The 13,817-nt window shown below is 38.9% G+C and overlaps 1 non-coding gene across 1 annotated transcript; it reads right to left on the reverse strand.

The window, feature by feature from the left end:
• Positions 1-749: 749 nt before the first annotated feature.
• On the reverse strand, positions 750-884 carry LOC127484028 (small nucleolar RNA SNORA16B/SNORA16A family). Its single transcript, XR_007910809.1, has one exon. It is a non-coding gene; the product is annotated as a small nucleolar RNA SNORA16B/SNORA16A family (small nucleolar RNA).
• Positions 885-13,817: the final 12,933 nt, after the last annotated feature.

Here is a 13,817-nt window from a genome sequence, read left to right on the forward strand (position 1 = left end):
TGAGCACCAGGAAGCCTAGGGTGGATGGCACAGCCCCCTCCTGGCAAGAGGCTAGGAAACAGGGCAGGACAGACACACCCAAGCTTTTAACCCACTTCCAAAGGTGGTTAATTAACCTGACTGGTGATGGGCACCCAGGTGTGGCTAGGTAGGGGCATGAGGTCACACGGGTATGGCGAAGGCGTGGTCTTCTGGTTCACAAACCTCATCAATTTTAGGCTGCATGCCAGCCTTCTTCATCCCTCTGTTGGTTTTCCTGAGTGATGGCTGCACAGTTTGGCCACTGCGTGGAGCTATGCAGACTTCGTAACCCTTCAGTAGTCATCCAGCCCTGCAGATCCTCTGTAGCGTAGACCTTAGTCTAAAAAAAAGGCACTGCTCCAGAAGCCAGCAAGCTGGGCTCTTCAGAAACCCGGTCAGGCAGCCCGAGGATGCCGCCGGGGTCCTCACCGCCCCACGTCTGCCAGCATCACGTGGCACACCTACGATGAGAACACAGCTGTCCACCTGCTCCCTTTTCCTGGCCTGTCCAGTTTTGGTCCTTACCCTGATGCCCTAGTGTTGAGGCAGCATTCCAAAGAATCGCCCCTGGATAGATGTTCCCAGGACAAGCGTCCACTCCCCTGCCACCTCCCCCGACACAGCTCCGCAGCTGTTCTCCGAGGCCTCACTGACCCCTCCATGCAAGACCCCGCGTCTCTGGCAGCCTGTGGGATGCACTTTAACCCTGCTCTCCGGCTCAACCCGAGGACTGTCTTTTCCTGAAATGTTGCAGATCGGTTACAGCAAACAGAACGGTGACCGTCAAGGAAAACTGTCGCTCTGGGTTCCTTTTTGACCACAACTGCTATGTGGAAGCAGCTGCAGCTTCGATAAGGGCCGCGAGAAATATTTTTTTTTCATACTATTTGTTAAACTCTGTACTTCGTGTAGGGTTAATTTTATATGTATAAATTTAATTGAAAATAGATCTTAGTAAAAAAAATAATGGCAATAGGAAAAGGAGGAGGAAGAAGGGTGGGAGTGTGAGTGTGAGGGAGGCTAGAAATGGGAAGAATCACTATGTTTTTAAATTTGTATTTATGAAATGTGTGAAGTTTGTATACCTGAAATAAAATGTTTCTGGGAAAAAAATTAAAAATTAAATAAAAGATATTTCTAACATTACCTATAACAAAATTTTACCAGGATTGCATTTCTTAACTGTGAAAATAGAGATGTATGTAGTGAATTTCTTATTTAGTGCCCAAATCCCTACCATTATTACTCCTTTCCTTACAGATTACTCGCTATTGGAGCATAGGGCTACCCTCTCCCATGTGCTAGATGGGCATCCATAGCACAGTTTGAACTTTCCACTACAATGATTGAGCTATTTGTCAGTGGAGACCTAGAGCTCCTACTCTGAGTTGTCATTTGGAACAGAGTCTTCTTTATGCCAGTATGGAGGGTGGTATCCAATAGGCAGGCTTAATACCCAGTGTACATCCTAAAGTGAACTTGCCAGTGACCATACCCTGATGACAGTCACTGATGTTGCCATCAGCTTTTCCATGCAGGGGAAAGACTTGTGGTAGGAAATCAACTTTGGTAGGAGAAGAGTGTCCTTTCTGCCCATGATAGTAATTAGTCACCACTCATAAACATTAACAGGCAATCAAGAACCTTTCAAATGTGTCCAGTGAGTCAATGACAAAAAGAATGGGGATCAAACAAATGTAACTTATAAGGATAATTCAGGAAGCAAGATGATTAAAAAAAGTTCTTGGAGGAATTTGAATCATAGCTGAGGATACTATGGAAAAGAAATAATTATAGAACACAGAAATTGAAAAGTTTAAAAATATACTGCTGAAATAAAAGAAATTATTCAAAAGAAAGATTAGAGGAAGAATCAAAGGAACATCTCAAGATATCCAAAAATAAGCAAAATATGAGAAAAACTATGCGAGATGAATATGAGTTTTCTTATCTAACTATGAGAAGAATTTTCATGGAAAGAAAACAGAAGACATTAAATAGAAGTTTTGGGGCTCCTGAAAGATGACACAAAATTTCAGATTGAAAAAGTAGAGCTGACTGAGACCTGATGAACTCCATATCTTGATGAAATTCTAAGATGCTAGAGAAAACAAGATGACTCTAAGGGCAGGTTACCTATGAAGGAATGTTAACTGGAGTGGCATTACACTGTCCGTCAAGTACACTGGATTCTGGGTGACAACAGAGCAGCCCTGTATGACTCTGAGAGGAAATAATTGTAAGCTTTAACATCAAACTACCATGCATGAATAATTTTAGAGATATAATTGCTTCTAGAGATTGGCACATCAACTTTTATGAAGCTAAAAAATTACACAAGAATGAATTTTAAGTAAAGAAAAACAGAGTACATGAAAGAAAATTATGAAATCTAAGAAATGGTGAACCTAACCTGTGGGGAGCAATTCGGACTAGACTAAGTTACTGGAATTAAGACTTATTCTATGCATCTGCTTTCCCACAATATGGCGCTGGGAAGGGAAACAGCTTCTACATAGCTGCCTCCAGTTCAACCAATAAACTGTAGGACTTGCTCCTGATTGGAGGAGAGCAGCGGGCGTGTGGGTAGCAGAATTGGGATTGGCGGAAGAGGACTATAAAGGAGGAGAGAGACAACATGCACGAGGAACATCTAAAGGGAACATCCATCTGAGGGAACACCTGTGCAGCCCCTGAGAGAGCCGGCCGGCAGTGTGCCGCTCCCCCGCGGAAGTGGGGAAAGTGGCAGGGGGAACCGCCCTTCCACGGAGGTGGAAGGGTCGGTAGCCAACCCGGGGAAGAACCAGCAGCAAACCTGGGAAGGGCTGAGCAGACAAAAGAACAGCGCAGGGTCCTGTGTCGTTCCTCCATGAAGAGGGGGAGCGACATAATGGTGCCGTGACTCGGATAGGAAGCCTAGGCAGGGTTTAGTGTCGTTCCTCCACGAAGAGGGGGAGCGACACTAACCCAGCAAATTAATAAAAAGACATCTTAGGAAGTCAGTTGTCTATTAGGTTTGGAAATCAACTGCTTCAAATTAAAGCTAAAGGCTAGGAAGATTTGTCTCCAAAAGGGAAGTAGTTGTTTTTTTTTTTTTTTTAACATAATATTATAAAAGCCAAGTGGTATTTAGCTGCTAACCTAGAAGCAGTATCTTTGGCAATGACCAAAGTCTATTCTTAGCCTTGAAGTCCATGATCTCCTATTGATGTTCATCCTACCTCTAGTTCTGGCTTATTTCTGTTTTTATATTATTTATTGCTATTCTTCTATTTATGAACTAAATGGTGAATGTAACTCCTACCATTAGTTCTAAATGTAATGGTACATAATTCATTATTTTTATTTATTTGAAACACACACATATATATATATTTATCTATACATATGTACATGTGTATGTGTGTGTATATACATATCTCTCTCTCTATATATATGTATATATATATATATATATATTATCTATGACTGTTGAGAGGCAGACTGATGGATCTCCCATCTGCTGGCTTACTCCCCAAATGCCTATGAAATCCAGGAGCCAGGAATTAAATCTGGGTTTCCTGCATGAGTGGCAGGGAGTCAAATACTTGAGCCATTACCTTTTGTCTTCCAGGATGTATATTAGTAGGAAGATGGAGTTCAAAGTGGAATCAGAACTCAAATCCACACACCCCAAAATGGGATGTAAGAATCTCAAGCAGTGTCTTAACTTTTAGACAAAACACTGACTCCATATGTGTATTTTATAGTTGCATATCAACCTATTTTATTAAAAAATGTGTTCTAAGGCATGATGATCATTACTTCTTTTTGGGATTGTTAGAGAAAGTAAAATGTTATTTGATTAAATGACTTCAGCTTTTTGAAGTAGTATCTGTGTATTTCCTTTAAAACCATAAAACTAAGATTCTTTTCTGTTATTATCATATTTATTTCTGTGATATTGGCTTTGTGATTTGTTTCATTAAAACTAGGGAATTTCTCATTGATGTATATGACTAATCCAACAATCTATGGCCTATGGTATAAAAGTAAGACATAAAAAACCCTTTTCAGAATATTCTCGGCTCCCCACTCAGGAGACAGTGGCTTGAAACACCACCCCATTTCAGCAGAGAGTACCTTGTTGTCCTATGTCAGCAGGAAGTAGCTCTAAAGACAGATCATCGTCCCTCCACCCCTCCTGGACTTTTGGGGCTATGTAATCCTATACAACGCTTGCTTTATAGAAAACAAAAGTGGGGAATGTTAGTAAAATGGTGCAGTCTTATCTATGGCACGATCTACACCCCGAACACCATCCTAGGTTCTATCCCCCAATGCTATGGCTGGAAGCCAGGTGACCCAATGGCCCAACCTCTGGTAACAGTTCCACCACACCCTAATGGGATTTGCTGCTCCTATTTCCCTGCCCACTCCCTGGCAAAGGTTTAAGAGGACCTGTTCCTGCACAGGAGGCTCTCTCTCTCTCTTGCTCTCTCTCTTGATCCTTCTCTTACACTCTCCTTCTCCCTCTTTCCCTCTTTTCCTTCTTTGCCCTTTCCCTCTGGTCTGTTGGGTTTCTCCCAATAAATCCTTTCCCTTAAAAAAGCCCTTTTCAGATCTAAGAATCAATACTGATAATTCTGAAAATTTAAGGAAGTAAGTTGATTACTGATAATCTTAAAAAAAATCTTTTTCATAGAATAGCAGATGTCCTAAACAGCACTCTGGCCTCAGAATCAGCCCTTAAGGCATTTGGAGCTGGCTAAAAATCCCATGAGAGTTTCTCAGGCATGGAAAGCCAAGACACTGTGTCAAAAAAAAAAATGACCTAAATGAAAGATCTCTATGAGTGAGAGCCCAGCAGAAAGAATGGGCCATCAAAGAAGGAGGTACCTTTCTCTGAAAGGAGGAGAGAACTTCCACTTTGACGATGTCCTTGTCTAAATAAGATGGAAGTTGGTGAACTCCAGAGGCTTCCACAGCCTTGGCAGCTCATGACAAGAGCCTCGGGTGATTACTGACGTCATGAATAAGAGTGTCAATTGTTAAATCAACAACAGGAGTCACTGTGCACCTGCTCCCCATGTAGGACCTCTGTCCTTAATGAGTTGTATTATGAGAACTAGTGGTAAAACTTTTCTTCAAACAGTACTTTATACTTTGTGTGTCTGTGTGGGAGCAAACCATTGAAATCTTTACTTAGTAAATACTAAGTAGATCTTCTGTATATAAAGATAATTGAAAATGAGTTGTGATGAAGAATGGGATGGGAGAGGGAGTGGGAGATGGGATGGTTGTGGGTGGGAGGGAGGTTTTGGGGGGAGAAGCCACTATAATGCAAAAGTTGTGTTTTGGAAATTTATATTTATTAAATAAAAGTTAAAACATTAAAAACCTTTTTTATAATTATGTTATATATTTATGACAAAAGATAAAATATTTCAATAGAGACCAATTAAGATGTCTTAAAATAAATTTATTATAAATGGAATCAGACATGCATAACATTTTATGCACCCAGAATTTGACCAACTCTCAATTTGACCATTTCCTATAATTTTATTATTTGCATAGAAGGGAATAAGAGCTAATGGTTTCAAAGGCTCATGATTTCAGGGGTGAGAACAGTGGGTTAACCTGCTGCTTGTGATGACTGTATACGCATATCTGAATGCTTGGTATTGAGACCTGCCTCTGCTTCTGATATAGCATTTTTGCTTATGTTCACCCTGGGAGGCCACAAGGGATGACATATGTACTTGGGTCCCTGCTATTTATGTGGTTCCTGGCTTCATCCTGGTACAGCCCCAGCTGTTGCAGGCATTTTGGGAGTGAAGAAGCAGATGGAAGATCTCTTTCTCTCTCTATCACTTTGTTTTTCAATAAATAAAATAAATAAAAAACTGTAAAAAAAGTTCATGATTTCAGCTATGATTGTTATCTTAGTTTGAATAGGGAGAGCTCCAGGGGGAAATGAGATACAAATACTGCTCTGTTATACCTTTCATATTTGAGAGAAATAACAGGAGAGAATTCTTGTTGGAGGATTATTTTTATTTCACATCAACAAAGGGAAAAGGTTGTGCTTTCAGAATTTAAGTTGGTAGTTGGTAGGCTTATAATTAAAAAATTATAACAGTTTTATTGAGGTATTATTTATATACCATAAATGTGCTCCATTTAATGTACAGTTAAATGAGTTTTAGTAAATTTATAGAGTTGCACAGCCATCACTGCAAGCTAATTATAGAATATCTCTATCATGTCAAAAAGAAACCTTTCCATTTGAAGTCATTCCCTATTCCCTCTCCTAGCCCCAGGCAACCACTAATCTACTTTCTGCCTCTGCAGATTTGTTTTCCTGAACATTTCACATAAATGAAATTGTACAATTGTCTTTCATGTTTGGTTTCTTTCCTTAGCACAGTGTTTTTGTCGTTCATCCATACTGTATCCATACATCATTTTTGTTCTCAAAGTAGAAGAGACAATTGGGCTGATTTCCACTTTCACCTTGTGTGTGTGTCAGAGTTCAGACTTAATGGAGACAATTATGTAGATAATTTAACACTTTACCTGAGATTCATGTATAAGTTATCTGAATGTCCAAAATTGAGAGTTTCTGTTTTTTAAATTGTTTTCAATTATTTTATTCCCCTTATGTGTAGACAAAATGAGTTTATTCTCTGAGGAAAATGATAATTTGCTGTTAACAAATTAAGACATTTTTGTTTCTCATGATCTGAGCATATAAATTTTGTATTGATTAATTTTTAGTCCTCTAGAACTTGTACTGAAATATTTTCAGAATGAAAAAATATTTTAATTTATTTTTGTGACTTTCTCATCATTCTGCCAAAGTGATGCACTAAGGTGAGATGGGAAGAAAATAACATAAAACACTACAAATAAGTTGGACAAAAAAGATAATATAACTCTGCTATAATTTCTAGTTTCCTTTAATTACTGCTTTACTTCCCTTAAAATGTCTAAATGAGGGGCTGGAGCTGTGGCATAGTGAGGAAAGCTGCTGCCTGCAGTGCTGGCATACCATATGGGCACTGGTTTGAGACCCAGCTTCTCTATTTTTGATCCAGCTCTCTGCTATGGCCTGGGAAAGTAGTAGAGGATGGCCCAAGTCCTTGGGACCCTGCACCCACATGGGAAGACCTGGAGGAAGCTCCTGGCTCCTGGCTTTCAATTGGTCCAGTTCCAGCCTTTGTGGCCATCTGGGGAGTGAGTCAGCAAATGGAAGAATTTTCTCTCTCTGCCTCTGCCTGTCTGTAACTCGGCCTTCTAAATAAATAAATAAATCTTTAAAAAAGTCCAAATTATTTTTATATATGAAAATAATATGATTAATAGAAAATGAGAAATATTTAATCCAGGAGTCTCTTCCAGGTCTCCCATGTGGGTGCAGGGGCCCAAGGATTTACCATCTCGTACTGCTATCTCAGGCCATAGCAGAATGCTGGACTGGAAGAGGAGCAGCCAGGATTCGAGCCGGTGCCCAAATAGGATTGCCGGCACTTCAGGCCAGGGCTTTAACCCGCTGTGCCACAGCACTGGCCCCAGCTACAAATACTTTCTAACTTCTGTAGCTTTGGACATTTTATGCTATTTTGAATCTATTGTTACTATAATCAATAGAATAAGAATTCTGTTACATAAAAATGTTATTATTTGAAAGAACCTTGGAAGCAGTCAGTTTTAATGCCTATTACCTAACTAGCTTGTAACCATGGAAAAACTGAGTCTCAATTTCTTCATATTTAAGTTTTGGCCAATACCATATTTCTTATAACATTGAGAGGAATAATCAAAATCATTCACTTAAAAAGTCAACCTGAAGCAATTGGATATAGTAAGCACTCAACAAACATTTAATATTTTTTGTTGAATAAATTGTAATTTTTCCCGATGTATCTTTTTGCTCAATGATTTATTTTATATTTCCCTACAATTGATATTATACTACATAAACTTAGAGGTATATTTGTTTCCCTGTGATTATTGACTAAAGCAATGGTGATTTTCAAGATGAAGTTCATTGATCTACATTTTTTTTCTTTTTTTTTTAACTTTTATTTTTTATTTTTATTTTTTTTTAGTTTCTGTTTTTCTTTTTTCTTTTTTTTAACTTTTATTTAATGCATATAAATTTCCAAAGTACGATTTATGGATTACAATGGCTTCCCCCACATACCGTCCCTCCCACCCACTACCCTCCCCTTTCCCACTCCCTCTCCCCTTCCATTCACATCAAGATTCATTTTCGATTATCTAATATACAGAAGATCAGCTTAGTATACATTAAGTAAGGATTTCAACAGTTTGCTCCCACACAGAAACATAAAGTGAAAAATAATAGATGATTTTTTTTAAATGATGATGAAATCAGATCAGACCTATTGTCATGTTTAATCCCAGTGAGAGTCAAGTTGGGAATTGATAATTTCTTTTTTTTTTTTTTTTTACAGAGGATCAGTTTAGTATGCATTAAGTAAAGATTTCAACAGTTTGCAGCCCCATAGAAACACAAAGTGAAATATATTGTTTGAGTACTCGTTATAGCATTAAATCTCAATGTACAGCACATTAAGGACAGAGATCCTACATGAGGAGTAAGTGCACAGTGACTCCTGTTGTTGACTTTACCAATTGACACTCCTGTCTATGGCATCAGTAATCTCCCTATGCTCCGGTCATGAGTTTGCAAGGCTATGGAAGCCCTCTGAGTTCTCCGATTCTTATCTTGTTTAGACAAGGTCATATTCAAAGTGGAGGTTCTCTCCTCCCTTCAGAGAAAGGTACCTCCTTCTTTGAAGACCTGTTCTTTCCACTGGGATCTCCCTCACAGAGATCTTTTGCCAGAGTGTCTTGGCTTTCCATGCCTGAAATACTCTCATGGGCTTTTCAGCCAGATCCGAATGCCTTTTGGGCTGATTCTGAGGCCAGAGTGCTATTTAGGACATCTGCCATTTTATGAGTCTGCTGAGTATCTCACTTCCCATGTTGGATCACTCTCCCCTTTATTTATTCCATCGATTAGTTTAACTTTTATTTAATGAATATAAATTTCCAAAGTACAGCTTATGGATTACAATGGCTTCCCCCCCATAACATCCCTCCCACCCGCAACCCTCCCCTTTCCCACTCCCTCTCCCCTTCCATTCACATCAAGATTCATTTTCGATTCTCTTTATATACAGATCAGTTTAGCATACATTAAGTAAAGATTTCAACAGTTTGCTCCCACACAGAAACATAAAGTGTAAAATACTGTTTGAGTACTAGTTATAGCATTAAATCTCAATGTACAGCACACTAAGAACAGAGTTGTTGACTTAACAAATTGACACTCTTGTTTATGGCATCAGTAATCAACCTAGGCTCTTGTCATGAGCTGCCAAGGCCGTGGAAGCCCCTTGGTTTCACCGACTCTGATCATATTTAGCCAAGGCCACGGTCAAAGTGGAAGTTCTCTCCTCCCTTCAGAGAAAGGTACCTCCTTCTTTGATGACCCATTCTTTCTACTGGGATCTCACTCGCGGAGATCTTTCATTTAGGTGGTTTTGTTTTGTTTTGTTTTGTTTTCCCCAGAGTGTCTTGGCTTTCCATGCCTGAAATACTCTCATGGGCTTTTCAGCCGGATCTGAATGCCTTTAGGGCTGATTCTGAGGCCAGAGTGCTGTACTTTATCCATTTTAGTATTTTTTTTTTTTTTTGTTCTCGTACCATTGGTTGAACTCTGTAATTAACACACAATTATTCTTAGGGGTTTAAATTTTAACTGAAAAGTGTTCCCTGTTAGGAATTTGGAAAACATTATGTTGAGTGAAATAAGCCAATCCCAAAGGGACAAATACCACATGTTCTCCCTGATAGGTGACAACTAACTGAGCACCAAAAAGGAAACCTGTTAAAGTGAAATGAACACTATGAGAAATGGTGACTTGATCAGCCCTCGCCCTGACTATTGATGAACAACTTAATATGTTATCCCTCTTAGTATTTTTTTTGTTTGTTCTATTTAATACTTTTGGTTGAATACTGTAATCAATACACAATTCTTCTTAAGTGCTGAAACTTAACTGAAAAGTGATCGCTGTTAAATATAAGAGTGGGAATAAGAAAGGGAAGAGATGTGCAATTCGGGACATGCTCAAGCTGACTTACCTCAAATGGTAGAGTTAGAAACATACCAGGGGATTCCAATTCAATCCCATCAAGGTGGCATGTACCAATGCCATCTCACTAGTCCCAGTGATAAATTTCTGTTCACAATTGATCATAATGATAGGACTAAGAACCAAAGGGATCACATAAACAAGACTAGTGTCTGCAAATACTAGCTGATAGAATAAAAAAGGGAGAGAATGATCCAACATGGGAAGTGAGATACACAGCAGACCCATAGAATGGCAGGTGTCCTAAACAGCACTCTGATCTACATTTAAAAGAAAACAAAAATCATCTAGAAGCAATACCTGTAGCATAGAACAAAGTTTGTATTCTTTACTAATTTAATAGCCAATATTCCTGGGGGAAGTGGAATGCATTAGAAAGGTTTTTGGCCTACCTTATTTATCCTTTAAATACATATGCCTTATCATTTTGCTTCATTATATCATTTATCATTGGAATAAATTTCTCAGAATCTTAGCATATTGAGCAGCTATTGTCTGCCTCCCTAGTCTATCATCATGTTAACTGTGCAGTTAACAGTTGCTCTGACAATGAAGGTTATTTTACAAATTTAGCTGCTAACAACTTCAATGTCAACAATTTTTTTCTATGAACTCCTTCTTTCAGAATTTGTTTTTTCACCATATACCTTTGGTATTCAGAGCTTCTGAAGATTCAGTTGAAGATGTACTCATGAAAACACAGGAAAGGTAAACACAAACCAAAATGAGCCACTAAGGTGGAAGCTCCAGATAGGCTGTGAAATCAGAAACAGGCAGCACTCGTTTTTTCCCATTCTCCTTCATATCACCACTAAAAGGGCAGAGGAAGAAGCACTGAGGCTGGTTGTAGAGGTGTTATGGATTTAGTCAAGTCAGTCTTGGGCCATAAAAACTAATCAGTGGCTCACATATGGCAAACAGGAATTCAAAAAAAGCCCTTATATTTAGTTAAACTGAAAAGAGATCTGATCTGAACAATATGTTTTATATCATTGTATAATATATATGATATTCAGAGTGCTTTTACCTTCATTTTATTTTTTTAAGATTTATTTTATTTATTTGAAAGACACAGTTACAGAGAGAGGTAGAGACAGAGAGAGAGGTCTTCCATCTGCTGGTTCACTCCCCAGATGGCTGCAACAGCTGGAGCTGCACCAATCCAAAGCCAGGAGCCAGGAGCTTCTTCCGGGTCTCCCAAGTGGGTGCAGGGGCCCAAGGACTTGGGCCATTCTCCACTGCTATCCCAGGCCATAACAGAGAGCTGGATTGGAAGAGGAGCAGCGGGATTTGAACTGGCACCTATGTGGAATGCTGGCGCTGCAGGCCAGGGCTTTAACTCGCTGAGCCACAGTGCTGGCATACTTTAATTTTCTTATTTATCCTCACTAAGATCAAGGTAAGATGTGGTTGGTATATTTCCAACATTGGATATGTAAAGAAACTGAGTCCTAGAGATGTAATAGAACTTGACCTCCTTTTCCACTACAGTTTCTTGTCTTCTCATCATGGAAACTTCTTGTAAAATGGTATCTGTTAGTGCTAGGTTTTCACATGGTTCCATCTTATATCCTGTGCCATTTGTCTTTTTATACCACTATTGTGATCAAAGAAGTACATCGATCTGCCAGGATATATCTGTGAGATGGCAGCTAACCAATTTAGGAGGTAGGAGAATTCTGTTCTAGTTATTATTTGTGTGCTTGTTCCCTCTACTGTAATGGTCTCTCTTTTTCCAGGCCATCGTGCCTCAAATCCCAATAAAAGAATTCAGTTAATTATCTTTTTAGGGCTTAATAATAAACTATAGAAACTTTGGGGAAATATTTTCCATTTAAAATGGATTATAGGTTGAGTTTCGGGGGGCAGAATTTCAGAGACTGAGATTTTAAGTCACAGAGAGAGTTTTCCCCATAAGAAGATTTCTTGGAGTACCACAAGTCTTGAGATTACAGTCAGTGCCACTGTTTACACAAAAGACAAGCTCCTCATTGAGCTGCTACCAACCAGGAGATCATGTTTATAAGAATATGAATAATTCATCTAAGTATTTGTAAGTTGAAATTGAGGTGGATCTCTGATTGAAGGATTGTTGGGACAGTAGAGGAGGTCTTACACAAATAGGAGTACAACAATGGAAATGTGGTAGAGACTCACTTACTTCTTCAGTCCTATTTCTTAGGTACTTGATCTGTGCCCTATTTAATTTAATATAACTTTGGTATTACAGTGAGTCATTGATAATCTCTGAAATGGGGATGCCTCGAGTTTGCGTTTCATACCCTTTTTTTTTTCTGTCAAACTATATCCTATACCATCAGTTCTGTGTGGCAGTGTTAGATTGTAGTCATATTATATTAGGAATTTTCACAACATTCTTTTTTTTATAGAAAGCTTTTATGTAATAAATATAAATTTTGGATTATAGTGGTTTTTCCCCCAAACCTGCCCTCCCACCCCCAAATCAACGCACCTCCTACTCCCTTTCCCATCCCATTCTTCATTAAGATTCATTTTTAATTGTATACAGAAGATCAACTCTATACTAAGTAAAGATTTAAAAAGTTTACACCACACATAGGCACACAAAGCATAAAGTCCTGTTTGAAGAGTAGTTTTACAGTTAATTCTCAATACAACACATTAAGGACGGAGGTCCTACATGGGGAGCAAGTACACAGTGACTCCTGTAGTTGATTTAACAATTGACACTCTTATTTTTTTTTAAACTTTTATTTAATGAATATAAATTTCCGGAGTACGACTTATGGATTACAATGGCTTCCCCCCCATACCGTCCCTCCCACCCACAACCCTCCCCTTTCCCACTCCCTCTCCCCTTCCATTCACATCAAGATTCATTTTCGATTATCTTAATATACAGAAGATCAGATTAGTATACCTTAAGTAAGTATTTCAACAGTTTGCTCCCACACAGAAACATAAAGTGAAAAATAATAGATGATTTTTTTTAAATGATGATGAAATCAGATCAGACCTATTGTCATGTTTAATCCCAGTGAGAGTCAAGTTGGGAGTTGATAATTTCTTTCTTTTTTTTTTTTTTTTTTACAGAGGATCAGTTTAGTATGCATTAAGTAAAGATTTCAACAGTTTGCAGCCCCATAGAAACACAAAGTGAAATATATTGTTTGAGTACTCGTTATAGCATTAAATCTCAATGTACAGCACATTAAGGATAGAGATCCTACATGAGGAGTAAGTGCACAGTGACTCCTGTTGTTGACTTTACCAATTGACACTCCTGTCTATGGCATCAGTAATCTCCCTATGCTCCAGTCATGAGTTTCCAAGGCTATGGAAGCCCTCTGAGTTCTCTGATTCTTATCTTGTTTAGACAAGGTCATAGTCAAAGTGGAGGTTCTCTCCTTCCTTCAGAGAAAGGTACCTCCTTCTTTGAAGACCTGTTCTTTCCACTGGGATCTCACTCGCAGAGATCTTTTGCCAGAGTGTCTTGGCTTTCCATGCCTGAAATACTCTCATGAGCTTTTCAGCCAGCTCCGAATGCCTTTAGGGCTGATTCTGAGGCCAGAGTGCTATTTAGGACATCTGCCATTCTATGAGTCTGCTGAGTATCTCACTTCCCATGTTGGATCACTC

This window comes from Oryctolagus cuniculus, chromosome 12 (assembly GCF_051225735.1).
Source record: "Oryctolagus cuniculus isolate XC-2025 breed Fujian yellow rabbit chromosome 12, ASM5122573v1, whole genome shotgun sequence".
Taxonomy (NCBI): Eukaryota; Metazoa; Chordata; class Mammalia; order Lagomorpha; family Leporidae; genus Oryctolagus; species Oryctolagus cuniculus.